Raw genomic sequence first — 12,762 nt, forward strand, 5'->3', positions numbered from 1 at the left:
GGCAAAGCATACCCAACAGAAGCTCAAATAGCAGACTAACTCCCAAACACAACCAAACATATTGCCAACAATCACAATAAATCAAATTGTCACAGAAAATTTCACAAGCAGCCACCATAACCCCAACACTCAGAAGGCACCCCAACAGCAAATCATAGAACCAACAACCAAATCATAGAATCAACATCATTGAACAAAAGAAATCCAACAATATTAAAGGTTAGAAAAGATTTACGCTGCGTGATTAGGTAGAAGGGTTGTCATTCACAAGACCCTTAACAGCCTCGTCAACAGGGGACCTAGATCTACCCCTTTTCTTGCCACAGACCACTCCAGCAGGCCCAGATCTACCAAGATCTTCATTTTTTTCCGGCGTAGGGGCTACTGAAAGGGGTTCAACAACCTCACTCTTTACCACATCAAAAGAAGGATCGTTCGTCTTCGAACCCTCACCGGTTTTGCCCAGATCTGCACCTTTAGACCCCTCACCTTCTTCATCAGAGTGGTAAGGGGCAAGCTTCGCCCCCACACCATACATACGGCGCATATCCAAGTAGGTTACCCTACGCGTTCCAATCAGCCTCATCTTCCCAGTACGACGCTGACATTTGTAGGTGGCAATAACGTCGTCATCTGGTTTGTTCTTATTTGGGGGACTCATTGTTATGGTTTTTTCAGGGAAGAAACTAGGTAAACCAGATCTGGATGAATTAGGGTTTCAACGATGAGAGAGAGTGAGGTGAACCAGAAAGACAGAGGAAAGGGGGGAGTGTGTGGTAAAACAGATTTAAACAAGAGAGGAGAGAGAAGAAAGATCTGGAAATCCTGAGGGTTTGAAGAGCCTCATTAATGGAGGTAGGTGAGAGGACGAACACAGTGAGCATTGATGAGAAGATGAAAAGAGGGTGTGATGGATGACTGGGAAGAAAGATCTAGATGAGGGTGGTTCTGGTGGGAATAATTAGGTTAGATGTTTAGATAATAGGGTTTTTTTATTACAATAACAACAAAGGTTAGTATATAATCAAATTTTAATAAGGGTAGGATGGTAACTTTGTCATTAAAATAGTTACTTAAAAAGGAAATAAAAAAGAAGTGTTGCAACTAACAGGTACCACCTATTATTAGTAAGTGTTGCAACTATTCGTTAACGGAGGGAGTATATGTATGTATGTTCCATTACAATTTACTGTTTGGTTAAGTTCAACTAATATGTAGAGATGTCGACTGCTGTTGTTACTTGTGAATATATAATAGCATCATATCTGCATTGCAATAACTGATTCAGATTTGTTCTTTTAGGCAATAAACTAATCTTAACTTTGGTTGAAGAAACATTGGAAGAATTTCTTCATCTTTCTAAAGTAATTGCTGAAATATTTATATGCTCCATGATCTTTATTTTACCTTCCAAAAATATTAGGTGCTTCTGCATATGTAAGGAAAACCAGAAAAACTTGTCTTGCATTTCCAAATATAGAATTGTTAATAATCTTGAACTAATTGTGGCTGAGTAAAACGATGGTGGTTAATGGTCATCGACTTTATTCGTTTAGATGTTCTAGCAAAATCATCTGGGTGTAGATAGTTTATATAATCTAGTAATCCATAATTATAAGATTTATAAGGACAAGAAATTGGTCTTTTAATTGAATCGTAGCATAAATTACACTGGTTACAAAAATTGCTACAATTTCTTATAGTAATTCCCCCCCCCTAAGTGGCATTTATAATACGGCCTCTTCGAATTCAACTCAAACATGGAGATAGTATTAATTAAGTATAGGTAGATAGTATTTGTGTGCATACAAAAACACTTTAAACGTATCGGTACCCTATATTTGGCAAATGAGTTAAATCAACTATGTATTAAATAAGGAAACATACATAATTTTATTACTAGGGAATTGCAATGGTATCCTTACCCAACACCATGGAACCCTTTGTATTACCAAAATGTACCACCTCTAGGTACTAGCGGGATTTTCACTGCATAATATTAGGTACATACACATAAGTGACTAACACTTGGTATTAAATAAGGACAGTAGAGTGTTTTAATGGTACCCTAACCCAACACAAAGGTACCCTTTCTATTAGCAATATAAACCACTATATATACCATTATGGTATAGTGGTACAATTTTTACGACTTAGTTAATGATACAGTGGTACAATTACAGTACCAATATTCATGTATTGGTACTTTTGACGAGCTAATTTTGTATGATCAAAATGTACCATTACTAACGCAAAGGTGTTTTCCTACCAACTATTTGTACCACAAATACTGCAAATAGTACAATTACACAAAAAGGTAGACATAGGGGAATGTCTAGGGAAATTACATAATTATGTGTTTCGATTAGTTTTTGTTTATATAAGTCACATTGAAGTCAAATGTGAAATTCATGTTACAAAGTTAATAATCCTATGAAATATTGGTATTACGTGTTCATAATCTATAAATCAAAGATTTATTCCTAAGAACGGTTATGAGTCTCTCTTATTTTATACACAGACTTATATACATCTTTCTAATACAAAGCGCAGAGACTAAGATATAATGAAATACACAACACACCGTCAATGAGTTAATAGTAATATATGGTTAAAAATCCAATTTGGTTATATTTTCAAAAAGTTAAACACAAGGTTACACATCATCCCATTTCTCATTGGTAATCTTTTCAAGTAGTGGTACCCTAAGCCTAACCAGTGGTACCCTTCTGGTTAGGTTTATGATACACTTTTGTACCACTGTTGTTTTTTGATGCACTTTTGTACCACTGCTGGATGCACAACATCCAATACAACTTGGACAATTCCTTATCCATTTAACGCCATCATTTTTTTTTTGGTAATGCACAATTAACAAAACACAAGGTTACACATCATCCCATTTCTCATTGGTAATCTTTTCAAGTAGTGGTACCCTAAGCCTAATCAGTGGTACCCTTCTAGTTAGGTTTATAATACATTTTTGTACCACTGCTGTTTTTTGATACACTTTTGTACCACTTCTAGATGCACAACATCCAATACAACTTGGACAATTCCTTATCCATTTAACGTCATCGTTTTTTTTTTTTTTTTTTTTGTAATGCACAATTAACAAAACACAAGGTTACACATCATCCCATTTCTCATTGGTAATATTTTCAAGTAGTGATACCCTTCTGGTTAGGTTTATGATACATTTTTGTACCACTGCTGTTTTTTATGCACTTTTGTACCACTGCTGGATACACAACATCCAATACAACTTGGACAATTCCTTATCCATTTAAAGGCATCAATTTTTTTTTTTGGTAATGCACAATTAACAAAAGACATAATATTGAACGCTAATTAGTTTCAGTAATATTATGAGAAAATAATGGTTATAATAAGATCATTAAAATTTGAATTTATGTGAATAATGTGGTTTAGAAAACAATAACTTGAATTGAAGATTAGTCATAATTTGTACCACTTTATTTCCTAAAGGGATATATTTGAGTTCTAAATTAGACTACTGAAAATCACAACCCCAGTGGTACATATTCTCTCAAACTTTGTTCCAGGTGGTACAAAATAAACATCAGATCTTACAAATGTATTAGAAAATTTTGTGTGGTATATGGTGAATTACAAAATAACTCAGTGGTATATGGTGAAAAATTCGTATTTTTAATGATAAACGATATAAGCGATCCATTTTTCACACTATAAATTGGACACAATTAGTATTCTCTTATAGTATTCCGTAATATCTACAATGCAAATATAATTTTTGATCCATTTTTTCACACTATAAATTGGACACAATTAGTTCGCATTCAGGATAGCTTGCTTAGATGCTTCAGTTAGGCCATTTGATCCCATCATAGCAATATATGTGTATGAAATTGGTAGAATTAGAGCAGATCCCCAGGGTGCGGCAGCGATGGTACCTAGCGGCTCTAATTTCTTTGGGGCAGGAATTCCACCAGTGCCAAGCCTCAACAAAACAAATATCATAAGTTTTGCTGCATAGTTTGAATACCAAATTTCTTTCCATCTCAAAGCACTAAGCACTAATACCAAAATCAAGGTCCAATAGAAACCAATATCAAGGTCTAATTAAAATTGGAAAGCAAATTACAAGTAAGCAAATCACCAACAGCTTTAATCTAATCTTTCAATGGAAATCAAGGGAACATACAGCACATAGATTACGGTTCAGCATCCTCGCCATCCTTGGGACCAAAAGGATCATGGTTAGGATCAACTTCTTCGCCAATGGTACGTTGTACAAGCCTCTTCAAATCAGTCATAACCTTAGACTCACGGTTTAGTATAATTGAATAAAAGGTTTTTTAAAACATCATGCCATCAAAAATCGAAGCTCCATATTCTGTTCTTATCTTAGATGTTCATAGGGAATTATGCTATTTCTCCTATGAGCTTAACAATGTCAAAATTAAATATCAATTTTTGTCAAAATAACAATTTAACAATACAAAACACAATCAATAAGACCATTCGTATTAAATTTGCAATCTGTTAAAATTAGAGTTTAAAACCAGACACGAAATATCACATCAAACATTTGCAAATTTGAAAAAAATAGAGCAGCATGAATATCATTAAAACCAATTCATTACATTACATAAACTAAATTCCAAATATAAACCACAATGAAAGTTCAAAAATAATTAAGAAATCTTTGTGCTACACATGATAATTGTATAGACCTCTGAGTGAGACCCTCATCAAACTCCCTTATAATCTTGGCATTTGCTATTAATAGTTTTGTATGCGTAGCTCAAAAGATTGGAATTTTTGCTATCAAAGAAGCATTATGTAATAATCAAGCAGATATATGTATTAATAATATAATATCTAATGTCCAACAAAAAAAACAGATGAAGAACTAAATCCAGAGGTATAATGTAACCTCCTGCGTGTATGACTTAAAATGAGTTCCAGTAACATAGGTTATTAATAAAATAGTAGTATCCAAAATTCCTCAAATCACAAAAACCGATTAGAAAAATGCAAAACTCGGAAAGCAGGAACAAATTAAAAAAAAATCACTCATCATAAACCCCAAAAAAATTGCAAGATGAAAGAAACTGACGGGAGACGGTGAAGGTTTTGACTTATTGACAACAGAATTGGAGTCATTAGACTCATTACGATCAATACTTAGAGACTGCTCCTGCAACCAGAATCAAATATTAAAAATTGGTTCAATTATACCTTAAGCCACAAACAAATGAAAGTGAACAAGGAGGGATTCCGTTCATCTTGCCTCAACAGAGCTATCCTCCTGTTCACTTGGTCCAGCATCATTTTGAGAGGAACTCCTTCCGTATCCCCAAGGAGAACCGTGTATGCTAGAGGTGTCAAAAGGTTCTGTTCGGCGACTCAGCAATACTTTACCAGGAAAACTACGTCCTTTAAGTAGCCTAAAATGAACCATATCAGAATTAAGACAATGCACAACATTAAAGCAGTTCTAAACCATGTCCTTACAAACTCAAGTTAAAACTCAAGCAATAAGCCTCAATACTCTGATTCTAGCCTTCTAGGGAAATACAAATAGCAATATAAGAACATTCAAGTGATGCGATATTAGGAGAAGTAAAAAGGCAAGTCTCATACATTAATACTAATACTAATAGTATTATTCTGCAAATGGAAAATGCAATCTAAGTTTCCGTCAAGTATGAATAAACATCTCTATGCAAATAATCAAATCCCCATTCATTTTTACCTCACTTTCCATCTGCAATGATCAAACAATGTACTTTCCAAATGACAATGAAAATTTTATATCATAATATCAGATTTCAAGTGGTTAAAGTCCTTTACCCCCCCCCCCCCCTCCCCAAAAAAAATAACATTTGACAAGCCGGATTCAAATCAGGCGGCAAGAGAGAGTGCAATATAGAGTAGATTCCTTCCTTAATGTACATAGAACAACTCAATTTCCATAAAACATAGTATAGTGATTTTTTAATAAGAACAGTGAAAAAGAACAAATGCGGGTATCTGGATAAAACCCAGAAATTCAATTAACTAAGCATACCTATGAAATAACCAAAACAATGAACTTAGACAATACAAATCAAAATTATAGATTTTTGCACATGACATACGCTTTTAAATCAAGGATAATTTCACGAACAAAAGGAAATTTGCTCGTAATTCAAACCACAATTTTGCATAAATCAAGAACACCCAAAAAGTAACAACATCCATTAAAAATCACACCGAATCAAAAGAGATCTGAGCACTTTTCCCAAGGGGTATACAAAGAAATTACATGAAATGCTTAAAAATCCATGCAAATCAAAAAAATTATCAATAGTTAAATACAGATCAAATCTAATGAAGTAATAGGTGCTAAAAATATCAAATCTTAGCAACAAAACTAAAAAGAGGAGAGAGAAAAAGAGTACCCTTGAACACTTTTGAAGGTTTGGTTGAAGCATGAATCGAGAGCAGCAACAGGGTCTTTGTTGGTATCATTATAATAGCACATCATACTAGTACATGATCAACTACAGATTGAATATAAACAGCAAAATCAAGGTCCAATAGAAACCAATATCAAGGTCTAATTAAAATGGAAAGCAAATTACAAGTAAGCAAATCACCAACAGCTTTAATCTAATCTTTCAATGGAAATCAAGGGAACATACAACACGTAGATTACGGTTCAGCATCCTCGCCATCCTTGGGACCAAAGGGATCATGGTTAGGATCAACGTCTTCGCCAATTATACGTTGTACAAGCCTCATCAAATCAGTCATAACCTTAGACTCACGTTTAGCCTTCTCTTCATAGTTAAACATAGCTAAAGCCTGCTTATCCTCTGCACTATAAACCTGGTTTTCTTTCCTAATACGGATGGCATTCATCCTTTGATGTCTACTACCACTCATCACATACCCAAGTGTCTCAAATTCCAATATCTCATCAGCCGAAAGCCCTCGATTCCTCCGATTCAGAACTCGAACTCCTCGATTCGGAGCCCGAACCCAAATTTGCAGACCTCGAATTCCTCTTCTCTATCCGCAAACCACCATCAACATCACCATTTTCTCTCTCCTCTCCAACCTCCTCCTCGCGATCGTAAAACGCATCGTTTTCGTTGGGAGGAGGACTAGGCGTAACCTTCCAGAAGAAATTCCTCAACGATTTCCTCAATTTCTGCCTCTTCAACCTCCGATACTCCTCCTTACTCAACCCTCACAATTCCTCATCCGATTCCTCTTCCGGAACCCTACCATTATTCTCTCTCCTGTAATCCTCCCTCCTATATTCCCGATACTCCGGACTTCGCCGGAGCACAGGACTCCGGCTTCTCCGGCGAACTGGACTGCGGCTTCTCCGGTAAACAGGACTACGGCTTCACCGGAAAATAGGGCTTCTGCTTCTCCGGTATACAGGACTGCGGCTAACCTCGTTCTCATCCTCAATTTCCAATGTCAAATTTACGGCATTTGAGTGGTTTTAGTGAACCAGGGAAAGGATTTCAATGCATTAAATGAACGAGGAAAGTTGTTTTCTCATACTTCATTTTGGTTTCCCGCTTAGATTTTGGTTTCCCCGTTTTCACTTTTTTTGCCCCGTTATTGTTTCCTCCAACTGGCACCTTGTCCCCACCCAACTTCAACATATTTACATACATTGCCATCCTATTTGCTTCCTTCATTCATAGCGCCTATGCGCTGATAGTTTTCCTACAAAAAGATATTATTTTCATAATTATATCTTTTTAAAGTTTCCTAAAAAGATTTTCTTCTCAAAAGATTTACATAAAACGTGTTATTATGAAAATGGTAGTTTTATAATTTCTATCGTTTGAAAACCCTACTTTAGATACGAGTACTTCTTGTATATAAAGTAGAATTCGTAATTTGCACAACTTTGTGAGTTTTTACTTGAAGAATCTGTAGAGAGCTCTAAAGTGTAAGTTTGCCAAGTCTAAACTTTGACATATTGTATCGGATTCCATGTGTAGCTTTCCAGTCACATATTAGAGTCAAAGAGTTTGTATTGTTTTGGTTTTTGGGTGTGTGTGTTAAGCAAACTGCGTAGGTTAAACCTAAGAGTGTGGGCATTCAGGGAGTGTAGAGTGAATCTAAGTTAGGGAATTAGGTTGGGTAGAATAGGGTTCTACTGTGTAGCAAGTTCAATATGGAACTTGTGAGGAAGGTCTAGTTATAATAGGTTGTAACTAGAGATTTTGCCTTATTATAGTGGATTAATTTGGTGTTTGAAATCCCTTGGAGGGTCGAGGTTTTACATCTAGTTATGCCCTGGAAGCTTTCCTCGTAAAATCTTGTGTGCTTTGCTAAGTTCCTTTATATTCTGTTTTAATTCCGCAAAAGTAGTCACTGGGAACTCACAGACAATTCACCCCCCTCTTGTAGTGTTTGTCTCAACTAACACTACCATTATACATGTTGTGCACAAACTGCAAAGAAGTGAGGCTAGCATTTGAAATGGAGCTTGAAGGTGCACAAAAGTGTTCAAGTGGCCAGAGATAGCTTCATAGTTTTAATTTCAGAATTTTTATGATGATTTCAGACTTATTTTCGAATTTTTGAGATAATTTTTCAGTTGTTTTGTTGAAATACTGATTGGTTTTACTTGGCATGGAAAAGTTTTGATCTGTGACAAGGTAATAAATTGTTTTTATTTTTCTAGCTATGAGTTAATTTTATAATATTGATATAAGTAGATCACAAAAGCGAAAAACAGATGAATTAATCCAATCTACTTATAACATAGTAAGTACAAACCAACCTACTTATAACATAGTAAGGTTAGGTCACATAAACCAATTGCGCATCCAAAGATTACAATTGGATAGACTCTTATCCTCATTTGATTATGAATCATTTGAGAATTGCGAGTCATGCTTTTTAGATAAGATGACCAAGTCACCTTTTAGTTGAAAGGGTGAAAAAGCTAATGACCTTTTGGAACTCATACATATGGATGTATATGGACCAACAAGTTCAAAGCTAGCAAAGGATTTAAATACTCCATTACTTTTACTAACAATTTAATTAGGACACCAGAGAAATGGTGGAAAAATGTGATAAGTGCCAAAGATTCGCCAACCTTTATCCACCGTCCGACAAATAGCCTGTCGGCCATAAGTAGTCCACTCCCTTCTGCAAAATGGGGCATGGACATCTTGGGACCGTATACTCCTACATTAGGGCGGCGACGGTATGTGTTAGTAGTAGTTGACTACTTCACAAAGTAGGTGGAGGCTGAGGCCATCCGATGGATCAAGTGGAAAAATGTATCTACCTTCATCTGGAAGAACATAATCACCCATTTTGGTGTTCCACAATCAATAATGTTCGATATTGGGACACAATTTGAAACCGACCATCTCAGAGATTGGCTTTGCGATCAGGGCATAGAACACTGCTTTGCTTCGGTCGGCCGGCCAAAAGCCAACGGCCAAGTTGAGGCCTATAACAAGTTGATTTCCAATGGCATCAAGAGGAAGCTTGAGAAAGCAAGTGGTTTATGGGCTGATGAATTGGTCAATGTTTTATGGTCCATTTGAATAACAACCAAGAGTTCAACAGGAGAGACCCCATTCTTTTTGGTCTATGGTGCCGAGGCCATGCTCCCAATTGAAATGTATGAGCCCACTCTGCGGGTAATGCTATATGATGAATCGGCCAAGTGGGAGGCCATGAAGACTGCCTTAGACTTCCTTCTAGAAGCAAGGGGCAACGCGGCGCTTAGACACGAAATATATCGTTTGATAATGACAAGGGAATATAATCGAAAAGTGTCAAAGCGGTCGCTTAATGGGAGATCTGGTTCTGAGAAAAATGGAAGCGGGGGGCCGAGCAAAAGAAGATGGCAAGCTAACCACTAATTCGGAAGGGCCCTACCGAGTCAAAGAAGAAGTACGAGATGGTACCTATTGTCTTGAAGCCTTGGATGGCCGTCCTATTCCACGTACATGGAATACGGACAATCTAAAAAATTACTATGTATAAAAATTTTGTATTTAGCCTTAAAGTTGTATATAGAACTAGGTCTGATAGCCGAGCTATGTAATTAAAGCCGTATAGCCAAATAATGTAATTTTGACCAAATTAATGAAAAAGTCAAACATAGTTAATTAAATTTTTGCATAAAAGTTGGGTACGTCTAAATAATATTGAGCGGAAATGCCGCCTAAAAACAGAAACAAAGGCTACTAGCAACATAGCAGCTCGACCCTTAAAAGGGGCAAGGTTGAACAGCCGAGAGAAAGGTCTAACGAAGGTCTCTCCTAGCAAAGCAACTCGGCCACAATGGTTAGGTTGCTATTCAATCCATCCGGCCATGAACCTAGTCGGACGAATAAAAATTGAGGTAGCCTAAAAATGTCCAAGGCATTTTAAGCCTAAGGGCAAGGGCATACCTAAGCTATTAAGCCTTATAAATACTTAGAAGTTATCAGGTTGAGATCATATTTTAAATTCACGAGTAGTTCTAAAAGATAGCATCAGAAGACAACTCGGCATAGATTAAATATAAAGCCAATTAAACGGACGCACATGAAAATTCATTCGGCATTGCCTAGTCCAAGGGCAATCATTATTATGATTTGATTAACTTACTAGTTGTCATACCCATCATGGTATAAAAATCAAACCTCTTTAAGAATGGACTAGACAAAATGCCAAATAAAGGGGCATAGCCCCAGTATATGTTCATTCGTACACAAAAAACGCATAATAGAGGCATTAAAAATTGCAAAAATATGTTAAGTATGAATAACAAAAAGGAGAGAACTTGCATAAAGTAAAGTCGCTCAAACCGACGGCAAGATTAAAAAGTTGTAATACAAAACCGCTTGAACAGGTGGCAGAAATTGATACTGTTCAGAACAAAGAAATGAAAAGCTTAAATATAAAAGTTGAAAAACTGCAGCAGAGGACCGGAGCTCGATCTTCACTCGCCGACGCCTTATCACCATCGGTATTGGAAGTTTCATCTGTCTTTGCCGGCTCTCCATCCTTGGTCGTCTCCTCTCCCTCGGCGGACTCTTTCTCCTCCTCTTCCTCATCTTGTATATCATCCTCATCATCGCTTTGAGGAGGAGAGGGAGTTTCGATGAACTCGGGAGGAAGCAGCCTGATAGCCTTGGCCTCCTCCTTGAGGGAGACATGGTTTAATGGATGGACAAAGCGTTCTTGATAGTAAGCTACCTCACTGATGTCAAACATCATGGAGAACGCTTCATAAAAACGGCTCTTCAGCCTCTCCTCGGCCGCGTGCTCAAGTTGGACCGCCTCCTAAGGGTCGATCGGTCGAGGCGCTTTGAGTTGTTCAGATAAGTCCACAATGGTCTTGTTCAGACGCTCAACCTCAAGTTTGAGGGAGTGCACTTCATTCAGGGCCGCTTGAAGAGCCTGACGGCCAAATTCCACCTCAGTCTTAAGCTTCTCAGCCTCTTCTGAACTGGCCTTCCATTGATTTGCATTCTGGATGGCCTCATCTTGAGCTCTCTCGGCCTCCTCCCGAGCCAGGATCTCTCGCTGCAGGGCTTGGCCCATTTTTACAATTCGTTAGTCTGTTTAGCCAGTATTTCACCAAGAGCTTTGATAGTAGTGGTATACGACGCCTCTTGAATGGCAAGAGCACCCGTAGTTTTTATTATTGTTATTGTTGTTATTGTTATTATTCTTGTTATTCTTGTTATTATTATTATTATTATTATTGTTGTTATTGTTGTTATTGTTGTTATTGTTGTTATTATTGTTATTATTATTGTTATTGTTATTGTTATTGTTCTTGTTATTGTTATTATTATTATTATTATTATTATTATTATTGTTATTATTATTGTTATTATTATTGTTATTTTTATTGTTATTATTATTTTTATTGTTATTATTATTATTAATGTTATTATTATTGTTATTGTTATTGTTATTGTTATTGTTATTGTTATTGTTATTGTTATTATTATTGTTGTTGTTGTTATTATTATTATTATTATTATTATTATTATTATTATTATTATTATTATTATTATTATTATTATTATTATAAAAAACACTTACAAAGTCAAACAATTTACAAGAAATTAGTGGGGAGCCGAGATACAATCTGGGCCCCCACCCCTCTAGCTATAGCGAACCCAATCCTATTAAAGAAGTGAGCAGCTGCACGAGCACCAAAATCCTGAGTCTTAGCGAACGCCTGAACCCGCTTCAGCAATGCAACAACATCTTTCCCTAATTCCCCCAATGAAGAAAAGGAGAAAGGAAGAAATCCATAGCCAATAGCCCAGCAACGCGCCCCATACTTGTCTCGCTTCCGCTGAGCCGCAGCTGACACAACACGACCAGGATCAAAGTCAGACAACCCAGATTGAGTCAATGGAGAAGACCCCGTCAAGTCAACACATACATCTAGGCCTCTATCCCAGGAGTAAAGCAACATATCTGCTGGCCGAAGAGCCCCGTCGTTCCCTCCAATCAACCCAACGTTGACCTCCTTCCTTGCAGAAATCCCAGAGCGGAAAACAAATATCAACAAGGGTATCACGAACAACGTTGTGCCGATGTTTAATACCCACCATCCAAGCACAAGACACTACATGATCCCCATAATTATCCCCATCAAAAACCCTTGAGCAAGCAGAACAAGGTGCCGATACGGAGAACAAGGGAACACCCAACCGGTAGCAAAGAACACAACGGTAAGTCTTACCATTCATAGTCTGACCCATACCTGATATCGGGACCGCA

At 36.9% G+C, this 12,762-nt stretch overlaps 1 pseudogene; it reads right to left on the bottom strand.

Annotated features, from left to right (window-relative positions):
• Positions 1-3,565: 3,565 nt before the first annotated feature.
• Positions 3,566-11,235, bottom strand: LOC110738324 (annotated as a pseudogene).
• Between the last annotated feature and the right edge of the window lie 1,527 nt (positions 11,236-12,762).

Source organism: Chenopodium quinoa, unplaced genomic scaffold (genome assembly GCF_001683475.1).
Source record: "Chenopodium quinoa cultivar QQ74 unplaced genomic scaffold, ASM168347v1, whole genome shotgun sequence".
Classification (NCBI taxonomy): domain Eukaryota; kingdom Viridiplantae; phylum Streptophyta; class Magnoliopsida; order Caryophyllales; family Amaranthaceae; genus Chenopodium; species Chenopodium quinoa.